The 12,424-nt window shown below is 40.5% G+C and overlaps 1 long non-coding RNA gene across 3 annotated transcripts; it reads left to right on the top strand.

Moving 5' to 3' along the window:
• The first annotated feature begins 4,293 nt into the window (after nt 1–4,293).
• On the top strand, nt 4,294–7,563 carry LOC113323669. Of its 3 annotated transcripts, none has more exons than XR_003347762.1 (9): nt 4,294–5,081; nt 5,432–5,674; nt 5,826–6,089; nt 6,328–6,436; nt 6,542–6,622; nt 6,720–6,837; nt 6,935–6,981; nt 7,134–7,194; nt 7,302–7,563. It is a non-coding gene; the product is annotated as an uncharacterized LOC113323669 (long non-coding RNA). The 3 variants fall into 3 exon arrangements; XR_003347761.1 differs by having other exon boundaries at nt 5,858–6,089; XR_003347763.1 differs by having other exon boundaries at nt 4,294–5,013; nt 5,858–6,089.
• Nucleotides 7,564–12,424: the final 4,861 nt, after the last annotated feature.

The following is a 12,424-nucleotide window of genomic DNA, read 5'->3' on the forward strand; positions in this document are numbered from 1 at the left end:
CGTCCTGATTGGTCCACCCTTGTACATAAACCAGGTTGAACGTTCCATTTTATTTTATGTTTTTCCTTTTCTGTACAGTTCTTTCTTTTGCACTTTTAAACATTGAGGACACTGTTTAATTTAGGTTTAGGGGTGATAATCAGTATACCCTATAACATGCTATAATTGAAAACAAAACTCCTCCCTCTTTTTGAAAAAAAAAAAAAAAAAAAAAAAAATATAAAAATGGAGCTCATTTACCTTGAAATGTTGACTCTTGTGCAAATATGTAATTTAGGAGTCTTAGTCTAGATATTTAGGCACCCTGATTCTAGCACAATTCACATAGTGATAAGAAACTTGCACGCGCACGATCTACCAATACATGTAGCCTCGATCTTCAAGGTGTTTATCGGAAGTTTTAGTTGCCAATCACTTTAGAATACTGAACGAAACTTGACTAGCTTGTTCTTTGGTTGGTTGGGATAGAAGGTGGAGGTTACATTAAGAAAACAACCATCGAATTTAACTGGGTGCATCAAAAAGGGCTACCTCTTGCAAAGTGTCATGTAATTTTTGTTTCTTTTTGCTTATGTATCAAAAGTGTTTCCTTACAAAAAAAAAAAAAAAAAAAAAAAACGATGTATATATTCAGAAAAATACAAAAAAAAAAACAAAAATCAGAAAAATACAAAAAAAATCAAGTACTTATCAATTCCATCCTCTCTTGTTCCAAAAATAAAAGAGAGTAGTCAATGTAAATAAGATTCATGTAAAGAGTCATTTTGTTGTTTCATTGTAATAAGCAAGGAAGGGTGTATGCCATTGATGTACAACGCGAGTAATTGTGAAACACCTCCAACTCATTCACAATTCTCGTAAAGTCCGGACAGCTAGCTAGATTTCGACCTTGGTTCTTAGCCTGAGAAACTATCTCTTGGTGATTAGTAGTCATAACATCCGATCTTTCTTTACACATGTGTAGATACACTTTACACTCTTATCACATGTCTTTATTTGTTATCAGTGCTAGGATTGTGCCTTCGATAGCTAGATTGACATCTCCATTTTGCTGTGAGCTTCTACTGTCTTGCGCATGTCACATTTGATGGAATCTGAGCTTATATTTTGACCTAGAACTTTGTAGGTACGTTCTAAGCAAACCTTCACGAGACTTAACTCGTCCACTAAGGACACTTAGTGGTTTAAAAGGCTTAGTGCATACGCTAAATGCATTCGAGAGACCAACGACAGTGGTATAGGTAGGATTTCCTTAGTTTTGTTTTACTTGAGGACAAGTAAAATTCAGGTTTGGGGGTATTTGATGAGTGCTAAAAAGTGCATATTTCTATATATTTTTCTTGGCATTTAACTCATCTTTTGTGCATTAATTCTACATTTTATCCCATATTCTGTATTTTCTTTGTTTTCAAGAATAAATATTTTTATTAATTAATTTTGCATTTTTAGGTAATAAATAAAGTTTGGATGAATAGCGGAGCGGAAAAGAGCAGAAAAGTAGTGAAAAGCCGGGAGGAATTACACAAGGAAGCCGCGAAGAATGTTGTGCACAAGACCAAAAGGCTAGAAGTGGGCTTGAAGAAGAAGAATTGTCCTTAAAGAAGATATGAGCTTGGCATACCCAAGGCCCAAAACCCTTACTCAAACACATTTCCACTATCCAAGCCCGTCTCGGATTTCAGCCGTCAGATCGAAGCATTTCAGCATCCTACGGTCGCTCCATCATCGCACATCAAACTCCGAAGCCCCCGCTTTACATCGCAACGCCCATCTCCATCTTGGGTCGTCCATTTTGCTACATCCCTTCATCCGACGGTCGCTCCACGCTTACCTCCGTATCGCCGTTGGATCCACCTACCATCTTCCCATCCATCGCTCCTTGTCACAGATAATCAAACCTCGCTGAACCCGCCTAACACCCAAGTATCGAACACCCTATACCCATCGCCAAACACACCCTTCTCCCAAAACCATCGAATCCATCTTCTTCCCCTCTCCGTCTGCAGAACTCGTACGCCATCACCACCACCTGCTCCTTCTGCCACCACCACATCCACCACCAAAGCCATCATGGCTCCTACCAACTAAACCCATCCCCTATATCACGTCCTATATCCCTGTCAGCGACTAATTTCACCCATTTTCACACCTCTAATCCCTAGCTGTGGAGTTGGTGAAATAAGTTGATGAGATGGATGTAATTGAAGCATGGGAAGGAGCAGAAGACGTTGAGGAAGCATGGGTCGACGAAATAGAAGAATAAATCAGAGAGTTAGGTGAGTGAATTTCGTATTTGGTGAAACCCTAATTTTACTGATTTGGGGATTTTGAATTTTTTTGTTGTAAATATAAAAGGGTGTTAGGGGTTGTAAAATTGGGCATCTCTGGGCTAGCCAGTGAACAGCATGCTTTGAGTTATAAATTTTACTTCTTGCAATATTCATAATTGATATATTTTCACCTTGACTGTGTTTGTTGTTATGATGATATTTTTGAGTATGTCTACATCTGTGAAGATGATGATAATGGTCATGTATATGTTCTAGTTTCATCTGCTAGGGATTTGAGGAAGCCCTAACTTACTGTTATGTATTACACTATGATTATGTTGTTCTTGATTGATAAACAAGTTTAGGAAAGAATCAAAGTTAGTAAATCATCATTCTACTTTCACATTGTATGTTATGAATACATGGTATGTTATGAATACATTGTAGTTAGACTTATAGCATGTTGATAAAACTACAACTCATGTTCAATCAGACCACTCTTAATCCTTAGACTAGTTGTGTCTTAACCAAGACAATTAGTGCTTTGGAGTCATACTTTAGTTGATTTGATCTTTCTATAGGAGAAACTCCTTAGATGTAGAGAACCAATAATGGAATCTTAATCCTTGCATCTTATAAGGCAAGAATAGCATAATCTAGTGAATACATGGTGTAAGTTAGAGGTGGACTTAATAACCCTAGTAACTCAATCCTTTTTATCAACTTTTGTCACTAGCTCCTTTGAATTCAGTTAACTTTTGAAACTTAGAGAACTTTAGCAAATCCTCCAAGTCCCTGTGGACAAAACCCTTATTTACTTTTTCTTGCTTCAACTTCCCTGTGCACTTGCAGGCTAGTTTAGGTACTTCTTTCCTTTTCCACCACGGAGCCCATCACACAAGCAAGGAAGCCAGACGACGCGCGTGAAAAAGATAAGCAACAGGAAGTCGAGGAAACACCACTCGCCCAACCTTCCCTCAAAGAGATGCAGGAGGAATTGGAAAACCACGTACAAAGAGAGCAAGAATTGAGAAAACTCATGAAGGTAGCGAATGCCGAGAAGAATGCTAAAGATGCGGCGGATGTTATAGAAGAAAAGAAAGAACATATAGCCATGGGGCAAGAAGTGATAACTAAGTACTTGGAAATGAACTACATAATTGTCAAACAAGATAATTACGATTTCATGGCTAGCCCCTAGTCCTCGGAAATTACAGAGTATCAATACTCGGAGGACTATATTTCACCAAAGTTCAAAGTCTACGAAGGGAAAGGAAATGCGAGGGAACACCTTAGTCGATTTCTGTCTACCATGAATGGCCGTGCAACCGACGGAAAACTATGTCTAAGGGAATTTCCAAAGTCGCTAACTGATACAACGTTTACCTGGTACGATAAACTAAAGCCGAGAAGCATTAACTCATGGTCAACCATGTCCACTCTTTTCCCCAGAAATTTTTATTCAACAAAAAGAAAGGTTACAACCATAGATCTAAGCAAATGCAACCAGCGCCCAGGGGAAGAAATAGGAAAACACATCACCAGGTTCCGACTGCTCACTCTAGATTGCCACGAAGACGTTAAGGAGGAGGCGCTAGTGGAAATATGTATGCGGGGAATGACTCCTTCCTTTAAGAAAATCCTGGTCAATTTCCGCCTCCCCACGTTCGTTGAGATAGAAGCACTACACTATTTTCCAAGATTCGCAACTGAAATTCATCACGGCCCAGCAGCCGTTACAAATTTTCATGTTACAAATAGACGTTACGAAAGTTTTTTCATAATTCGTAACAGGCTATAGATGTTACGAATCGTAACACGATGATATTTTGAGTGTGCTATTCACACGCTTGGGCACACTAGAGCAGTAACAGGTGTATTTTTGCGCGTGTGCCATTCTACCGTGTGCCATATTTTTCCACCCAACATTAGTTATACCAGAGGATATTTCCTCCCTGAGAGATATTTTCTACCCATCTCATCGAGGATAACACATTTTTCTTTTCCTTTTCTCTTTCTCTTCTTCCCCTTCAGCTCTTCTCATCGCCTCCCCTGAAGAGATTGGGTTTCATCTGTTAATCGATCCGTTAATCGATATTCAAGATCAGTTTCAATCTGTTAAGAGATTAGAGTCTTATGAAAGTTTCGATCTGTGTAATTTTTTTTCTATTTAGGGTTAAATCGTCTGTTTTTTTTCACCACCTTTGGGGTGAAGCTCAAGATTGCTGTTGTTAATTGAGTTAGGGTTTTATCTTGATGGTTCTGGTGATGTTGGAGAAGAAGATGATGATGATTTAAGCTGTGGTTACAAGAATCAGTAAAGGAAGAAATGGGAATGTTTCCATCTGCTAGTCGTGGCTTCACGAAGAAGAAGAAAGGGGTTACTGCTGTAATTGGAGTTGATTTCACGGGTTTGGTTCAGATTTGATGGTTGATTTGAGTTGAAATCAAATCGCGGTGCTGAACATGGATGAAGAAATGAGCTGCTAATGGTTTTGTTGGTGCCGAATTGAAGAAAACTGAGTTGTCGCTTTTGCTGTCTAGGGAAAAGGTGTGTTAGGGCATTGGGTTATGAAAGTTTTGAGATACAGAGATATAAAGCAAAGAAGGATCAGTTGGGTTATGAATTGAATTTGCAAGGATTAAAGAGGAGATGGAAAAGGTGTTGCTGCTAGTGATAGTAAGAACTGGTGGTGATGTTCTAGATAACTGAAATTGGTGTTGCAGGCAGAAGTCTTCAAAGGTAACTAAACAATCCAAGAATAAGAATCCTAGAGGTAGAGCTCACAGGAGGATGTTCTGTTGTTGCTGGTAACATTTCTTCCCATACCCCCCAAATCAATCGTTTAGATCTTTCTTTTGTGTGTTGGTATACGGGTTATATATGTGAGTTTTTTTTTTTATAAACTTTATATATGTGCGAATTTTTAGTATAACATTTTCTTGCTTTATCATTTTTCTTTTTTTGGAGATATCATCATTTTTTGTTTCAAGTTAAATATCATTTGTATGACAGAGACTTTTCTCTTCTTTGAAACAAGACGATTTTGATCTACACATGTTGGGTTAATATTGTTTGTATGATTTGATTTGATATTATGCGGTGCTTTTGGCAATTAAGCATATTACTCAATAAACTCTTCGTGTTTTTTTTGTTGCAGCCTGATGGCCAAATGCCTAGTGACAAGACAGTCGGCATAGGAGATGATGCATTCAACACTTTTTTCAGTGCTGGAAAGTTTTGGGGAGAGAAGGCCGAGCTTCGGAGACAAGACTGTTGTTGGTTTAGACTTCCATCTCTAAGATTTTTATTTTGTGACAATAGGCTCTCAAGTATAGAAAGTATTGGGCAGAGAGAGCCGAGCTTTGGAGATTCGAAGATGACATTACTGCAGAAAGCACAGGTAATCTGCTTTAACTTATGATGGCTCTCAATGGTTTAGCGTTTCTGTTTTCAGACTACTAATTTTTGTACGGAACAGTATGGGAATGTCAGCATTGGGAAAGGAACCTCATTGTCAAATTGTTGTTGTGTGATCTACTGTTCCTTTGTAGGTTTGTGATCATTTTGGTGTTTGCGACTGCAGATTTCCATTTTATTTTTTACACCATTCTTTCGAAGGTTATACTGCAACTTCACCTGGTACCGCAAGAATTTTTCACATGCAAGCTAATTGAACATCATTGGTTTAGAGCTGTGGTTAGATAAATATTTACTCGTTGGTCTACTAATACTGGAATATGTATCAAAGTATTGCACGGCTAGCTGTTTTCTCTTGCATGCCAAGAACATTGTCAAGTAGCGTGGCATTGACACAGGTACACTGGCTCAATGCTCTGTGATGTAAGATATTGACTTAATGTATTTAGTTTTAAATTTAGCAAAGGGATCATGAATATTTACAGCTTGTTCGCTGGTGGGAATACGCTCTGGCTCTTGCAATGTGTAGGACTTACCCGAAGGCTGTTCTCTTTTTATGCTTGACTTGCTTGATCGTTCAAGTGATTTTGGTGTAGAGAACTAATTTAAGGGTTTCAACCTGTTCTCATTTTGCAGGTTCTGACTGAAGATGAGCAAAGATCTTGGAGGATGCACTTATTACACTTAACATACTACTAAACTGAAGCTTGCAGGTTAACAAGGGCGACTCCTATATGGCACCAAGGTTTGATAACAAAGAGCTCAGTTTGAAACTTGGGATTCTTTGCTTAAGAGTCTTTGCTTGTATGTAATAGTACATACCATTTATTGGTTACTTTTTGGCTTTCAGGTGATGCAGAATCTTCCCATAGAGCACCAAACATTGTTGTTTAGTGCAACTATGCCTGTAGAAATTGAAGCCCTTGCACAGGTAAAGATTTGGAAAGTACACTTGTGCTCATATGACCATGTATAAAATGATTTTTCTTCAAAAGACAATCATTTGTGCTAATGAGCTTGTATTACAGGAGTACCTAACTGATCCAGTGCAAGTAAAGGTTGGAAAAGTAAGTAGCCCTACAACAAATGTGTCTCAAATGCTGCAGAAGGTTCCTGAGAATGAGAAGATAGCCCTACAGCCCCACTGTAAGTATTTAGCATTGTTCTTATCCCCAATTGATATTTTTTTGTAATTTCATCCCTATGTGGTATAACATCTTAGTTTTGTCTGATTTTAACATAGGTTGTTTATATGCTTATGATTCAGAGAGTGAAATGACGACAGCTCTTGTAAGTATATCTCATTATTCATGTAGTATGTTGGTATTCAGAGAGTGAAATTATGACAGCTCCAATTGATATTATTGTGTAATTTCATCAGTATGTTTTGACTGCTTTTAGGGTTGGTATGCTTATGTATGTTTTTGGTTCGTTTCATGCAGTATGGATTGGAGTTATGAACTTAAAGCAAGGGATGAAGGGGCTGATTTGTCATCTGAGATTGTAAGTTGCCTGCTCCACTTGTCTTACTTGCAGCAGTAACCTCATAACTGAGGGCTGATTTTTCTGTGCATACGTCCATCTAAATATATATTTTTTTGTGTTTGCAGATTAATTGGATGATTCTCTGCTGCAACAAGTTTGGAGCAAAAAGGTTGGAGAACAAGGCAGACATTAGGTTGCAGTAAGTTTCTATGTACATTCTAAGTTAGATGAATTTGTGAACATAGGAATTTCTATGAACTGATACTTAGTGTATATCCGTTAGTATTTGATACTTAACAAATAAAATTTGTACTTAGAAAAATTTAAGTTCTTTTTTGTATGAATCCTTTGTATGAATCCATTTGATTGTGATAAGAATTAATTGAAAGTGAGATGAATTTGATTGAAGAAAATATTGATGATTGTGGAGGATAAAATGAAAGGTGTATGCAGGTGGTTATTTGGAATTCCGGTGTATTTCGGCCGACAATGAGCTGCCGTTCAACCTTGACATGGTCAGAAATTGGTCATTTTGACCAGGTCAATATTGACCTGCAGTAATTTTTTCACAGTTACAAAAAAATTCGTAATGGCTTACGTGTTACACATCCTGTTACTAAATAAATTCGTATCGTCTATCACATGTTACGAGTATGCCAGTAGTAACGGATCTCAGCTGTTACATTGGCTGTTGCAAAAAATTTGTAGCACCCCTTTTCGTAACGGTTAACCGTTACAAACCCGATTCGTAACGCTCGTTCGGATCTGAAAAAATGGTGTAGAGAAGAAGCGGCGGAAAGAATCGTCGATTGGGTTGAGGAGTACAAGTCAGATTATGTCTGGCGCAACACAGTTAACACTGTATCAACCGTACCAAGAAACACACGCGCCAATAATAACCGAGAAGGTTGGAATATCCAGTCGCTTCCTCCGCCCCTACCATGCAACAAGGAACATATCGTAGGTCTGTTGGAGCAGTGGATAGCAAATCAAGAAACTCAACTGTCGCCAACAAAGACGGACCTCAGTACCATTGACAAAAACGACGCCAGGTACTGTCACTTCCACCGAAGGATACAACACCCTACAATCGACTGCTACAATCTGAGGAGACTGTTCCAGAAAAAGCTGGATATAGGCGAAATCGAGATGGGTAAACCAGAGAATGGTAAGGCGGTCCAGCACCAAGTCATGATGTTCTCCCATGATCCAAGCGGGGATGTTTGGAGGCCTTGGGAAGATAATGAGGAAGCATGTGAAGCCGAGACAGGGTGCCCAGCGTTCAAGAATACGGAAGGCATATATCAGTTTGTCAAAACGGTGTTGGCTCAACAGTTCTTTGACTCCCTCGGTTTCAGTAAAAATCAAATCAAAGAAGCATCCAGGGGTATAGCGGCAAGAAAGCCATGTGGTATCCTTCCCAAAGAGGCGATCGTGTTCACAGACGAAGATATATGCTACCCAGGGGAGCACCTTAGTCCCTTATACTTGACAACGTACATTAACAAGCAACCGCTAAAAAAAGCTTTTATAGATGGAGGCGCGTCCCTAAACTTAATTTCTATGCATACGTTAGACATCCTAGGTGTGCAAAGATCCGCGATCAGAATGCGAGTCACAACAGTGAAAGGATTCGGAGGACATGATCAGAAATCTATTGGGATCATTAACCTGGTCATGAAGATCGGCCCTATCCGAGCGCCCACACCATTTTATGTACTAGAAGATGACACCACGTTCCACGTATTGCTTTGGCGAGGTTGGATACTCCATCACAAGGTTGTGGCGTCAACGTACCACCAATGGATCAAGACTAACATAGGAGGAAAGGAGTACCGGATTCCAGCCACTAGCAATCCTTTTGACCCAGAGGAAGCTTACATGGCAGGCGCTATGACGAACCAAAAGAAGCAGATGAAGTACCCGAAGTGCAACTTATCCCGTTACCTAAATGGAAAAAAAAAAGAAGAAGAACCGAAGCCAGCAAAGTCCGTGTTTATCCCATCCAGGATGGTATTCCCCGACGAAAGAAAGAGGAAGAAAGAGGAACAGCCCAGGTTCCAGCGCTTCTCTAAGCCAGATGGGGGATATGTATATCGATTATAGCAATTAACTGAAGGAGTGACCGCAGATGAACAAGATTGCGCAGAAATATCAAGAAACGAAACAGAAGCTCCCTCTGAAAGTGCAGAACAAGGCTTGGCCGAGCTACACTATAGCATGGTTGATGATGAGGAATTGCGAGATCAGCTTACAGACGCAACTACTAGAACCACAGAATAACAAACGCCCATAGACCTCGCCATGGGTGGAATATAAGAAATTGATGTAGGGACAGAAGGAGACAAGTGCCCTTTCATGATAAGCAAAATCTTGGACGATGAAGAAAGGGAAGCACTAACCATTCTATTGAGAGACTACAAAGATGTTTTCACCTTTGACTACGATGAGATGCCAGGACTCGATAGCGAGATCGTAGCTCACACCCTCGGATTGTCACCTGAGTTCAAACCAGTAAATCAAAGGAGTAGGGAGTTCCCCAGGGCCACAACTCTTGCAATAAAGGAAGAGGTGAAGCGCTTACTGAAGTCTAAATTCATCAAACCCATCCAACATACGACCTGGTTAGCCAATATTGTGCCTGTGACGAAGAAAAATGGAAAGATCAGGTGCTGCGTTGACTATAGGGATCTAAACCGAACGTGCCCAAAAGACTACTTTCCCTTGCCTAATATCGATATGACGCTAGACGTGACGGGGTGGGGGTGGGGGGAGGGAATTGGCGATTCTCCTTCATGGATGACTTCAGCGGATATAACCAGATAAAAATGGATTCGTCGTTCCAAACTTCATATGGAAATTTCTACTACGTAGAAATGCCATTTGGCCTGAAAAATGCGGGCGCCACGTACCAGCGTGCTATGACCTCCATATTCCATGATTTATTACATCAAACAGTAGAAGTTTACGTTGATGATATCGTGGTAAAGATGCAAGCAACTGAAAACCACGTCTCCCACCTAAAGACGGCTTTCGAAAGGTGCAGGAAGTTCAAGCTCAAAATGAATCCTCTCAAGTGCGCCTTCGGCGTGGAATCGGGAAAGTTCTTAGGCATTGTGGTAACCAACGAAGGAATCCAGGTAGACCCGAGTAAATTCGAGGCAATCATGACTATGGCGCCCCCAACAAATGCAAAGGAACTACAAGCCTTCATTAGACGGATATCGTACATACGACGCTCCATACCGAGTTTAGCGCAACTAATGACTGTGTTACTCCCTTTAATAAAGAAGGGAGTGTCTTTTGTATGGGGAGAGATACAATGCGCCCATTCAAAAAATTGAAGCAATGCCTTGTCAGTCCTAAGGTTCTCAAGCTGCCGATTAAAGGAGCTCCCCTCTACCTTTACACGGCGTTCACCAATTCGGTGATAGGTGCAGTCCTGGCACAAGACATGGGAGGAGAAGAGCTATCACCTATTTATTATGTCAGTAGAGTCCTAAGGGATGCAGAGCTGAGATATCCGCGCATGGAGCAAGCATGCCTACCCTTTATCTACGCAACACAGAAACTGATACCCTATCTCTTGAGACATGAGACCATCGTGGTAGCCGCGGTAAACCCCATAACTTATCTGGCGTCCAAACCTGTCCTAGCCGAAAGGACTGCTCGATGGCTTCTACAACTGTCTGGATTCGAACACAAATATCAACAACCCAAAGCAGATAGAGGACAGGTGATCGCCGATTTAATGACTATGTTTCCAGGAGAAGTGGACGATGAGGTACATGGATACTTACCTGGAGAGGTAGAAGTCGCGGATACTGACAAACCTTGGACCATGTTCTTTGATGGGTCGTCATACGGCACCGTCGGAGGAGACGGAGTAGTGTTTGAAGCCCCACATGGCGAGTTACTCTGATATTCGTTTAAACTGGATTTCCCATGCATTAATAACGTCGCCGAGTATGAAGCATTAATCCTAGGACTCCGAATGCCTAAGGAACTCATTATGGGAAGCGTGGATGTTAAAGGCGATTTAAAGCTCGTGACAAATCAAGTGAATGGTGACTTATACGTCAAAGAACCATTACCGGGAAGAGGCTCAAAGGTTGATGAATCAAACAGGATCAACACTCGACCATACTGCCAGATGTGGGAATAAACACGTAGACGTCTTGGAAACCTTAGCAAGCGAAGTGCAATTAAACGGTAAAGAAGAGGGTATGGTCACAATACGGAGAAAAGACCTACCCAGCACAATACGGAGAAAAGACCTACCCAGCACATGGAAAGAGGATTTGGCATTCGAAGAGGCAGACGACTGGAGGAGAGTATATATCGAAGACCTTACCAGGATGGACGAAGATTGGGTAATGCCCACCAGGCCTTGAAACCGTTTGTAATGATCCAAGGGGCGTTATACTATAGAGTTGCCGGAAGATCACTCGCAAGGTGCGTGAATAAGAGGGAGGCAGAGAAATTACTCCAGGAATTGCACACGGAGACTTGTGGAAAAACTGGCTCCTTTCACCTGTACCTAAAACATCAGAGATTAGGGGTATACTGGCCAAGCATGTCCGCACAAGCAGCATCCCTCCAAGACAGTTGCGCTGACTGTCAGTCTCCACCACAACCGGCAGAGGTATGTACATCCAAGGGAGTAGATTGGAGACATCCTTACGATGATATTTTATATAGTGGTAAGAAGGTTTTCGTTCACTCAGACTTTTTGAGAATTTGTTTTAAGATTTTAAAAGAAAATAAGGAAAATATATACAAATATGGTGACCGGATGAAGAGAGGCTGGGACTCAGGATTCCACTGTTTTTCATGTTCATGGGGTTCAAAAATTAATTCTATACATTTATAGCTCAAAACAAAGGAAATATCAACTCTATTATTTGCCAAAGTAGATTTCATAAAATATTACACGTAGGTCATAAGCATGGCGCATCAAAACTACCTAGAACTAAGCATGCTCCATCAAACAAAGTCACAAGTAGTTAATAGAAATCCGATGGCAGAATTTTTCTGGACCCCGTGATTGTTTTGTTTGAGTAGTGTACAACAACCTTAACCGCACAAGCCTGGGCCTACCTCCATCCCGAGAGTAGCCGTATGAGGCGGAAGCTATAATTCATTAAAAATCAATGCAAATAGTAATAAACAATTAATTAAGTTACCCCAATAATGAAATCCAGCTTCCTCCGTTGTCCCAATGTTGGGTTTAACTCCTCATGTTGGA

The sequence above is a fragment of the Papaver somniferum genome, chromosome 11 (assembly GCF_003573695.1).
Source record: "Papaver somniferum cultivar HN1 chromosome 11, ASM357369v1, whole genome shotgun sequence".
NCBI lineage: Eukaryota > Viridiplantae > Streptophyta > Magnoliopsida > Ranunculales > Papaveraceae > Papaver > Papaver somniferum.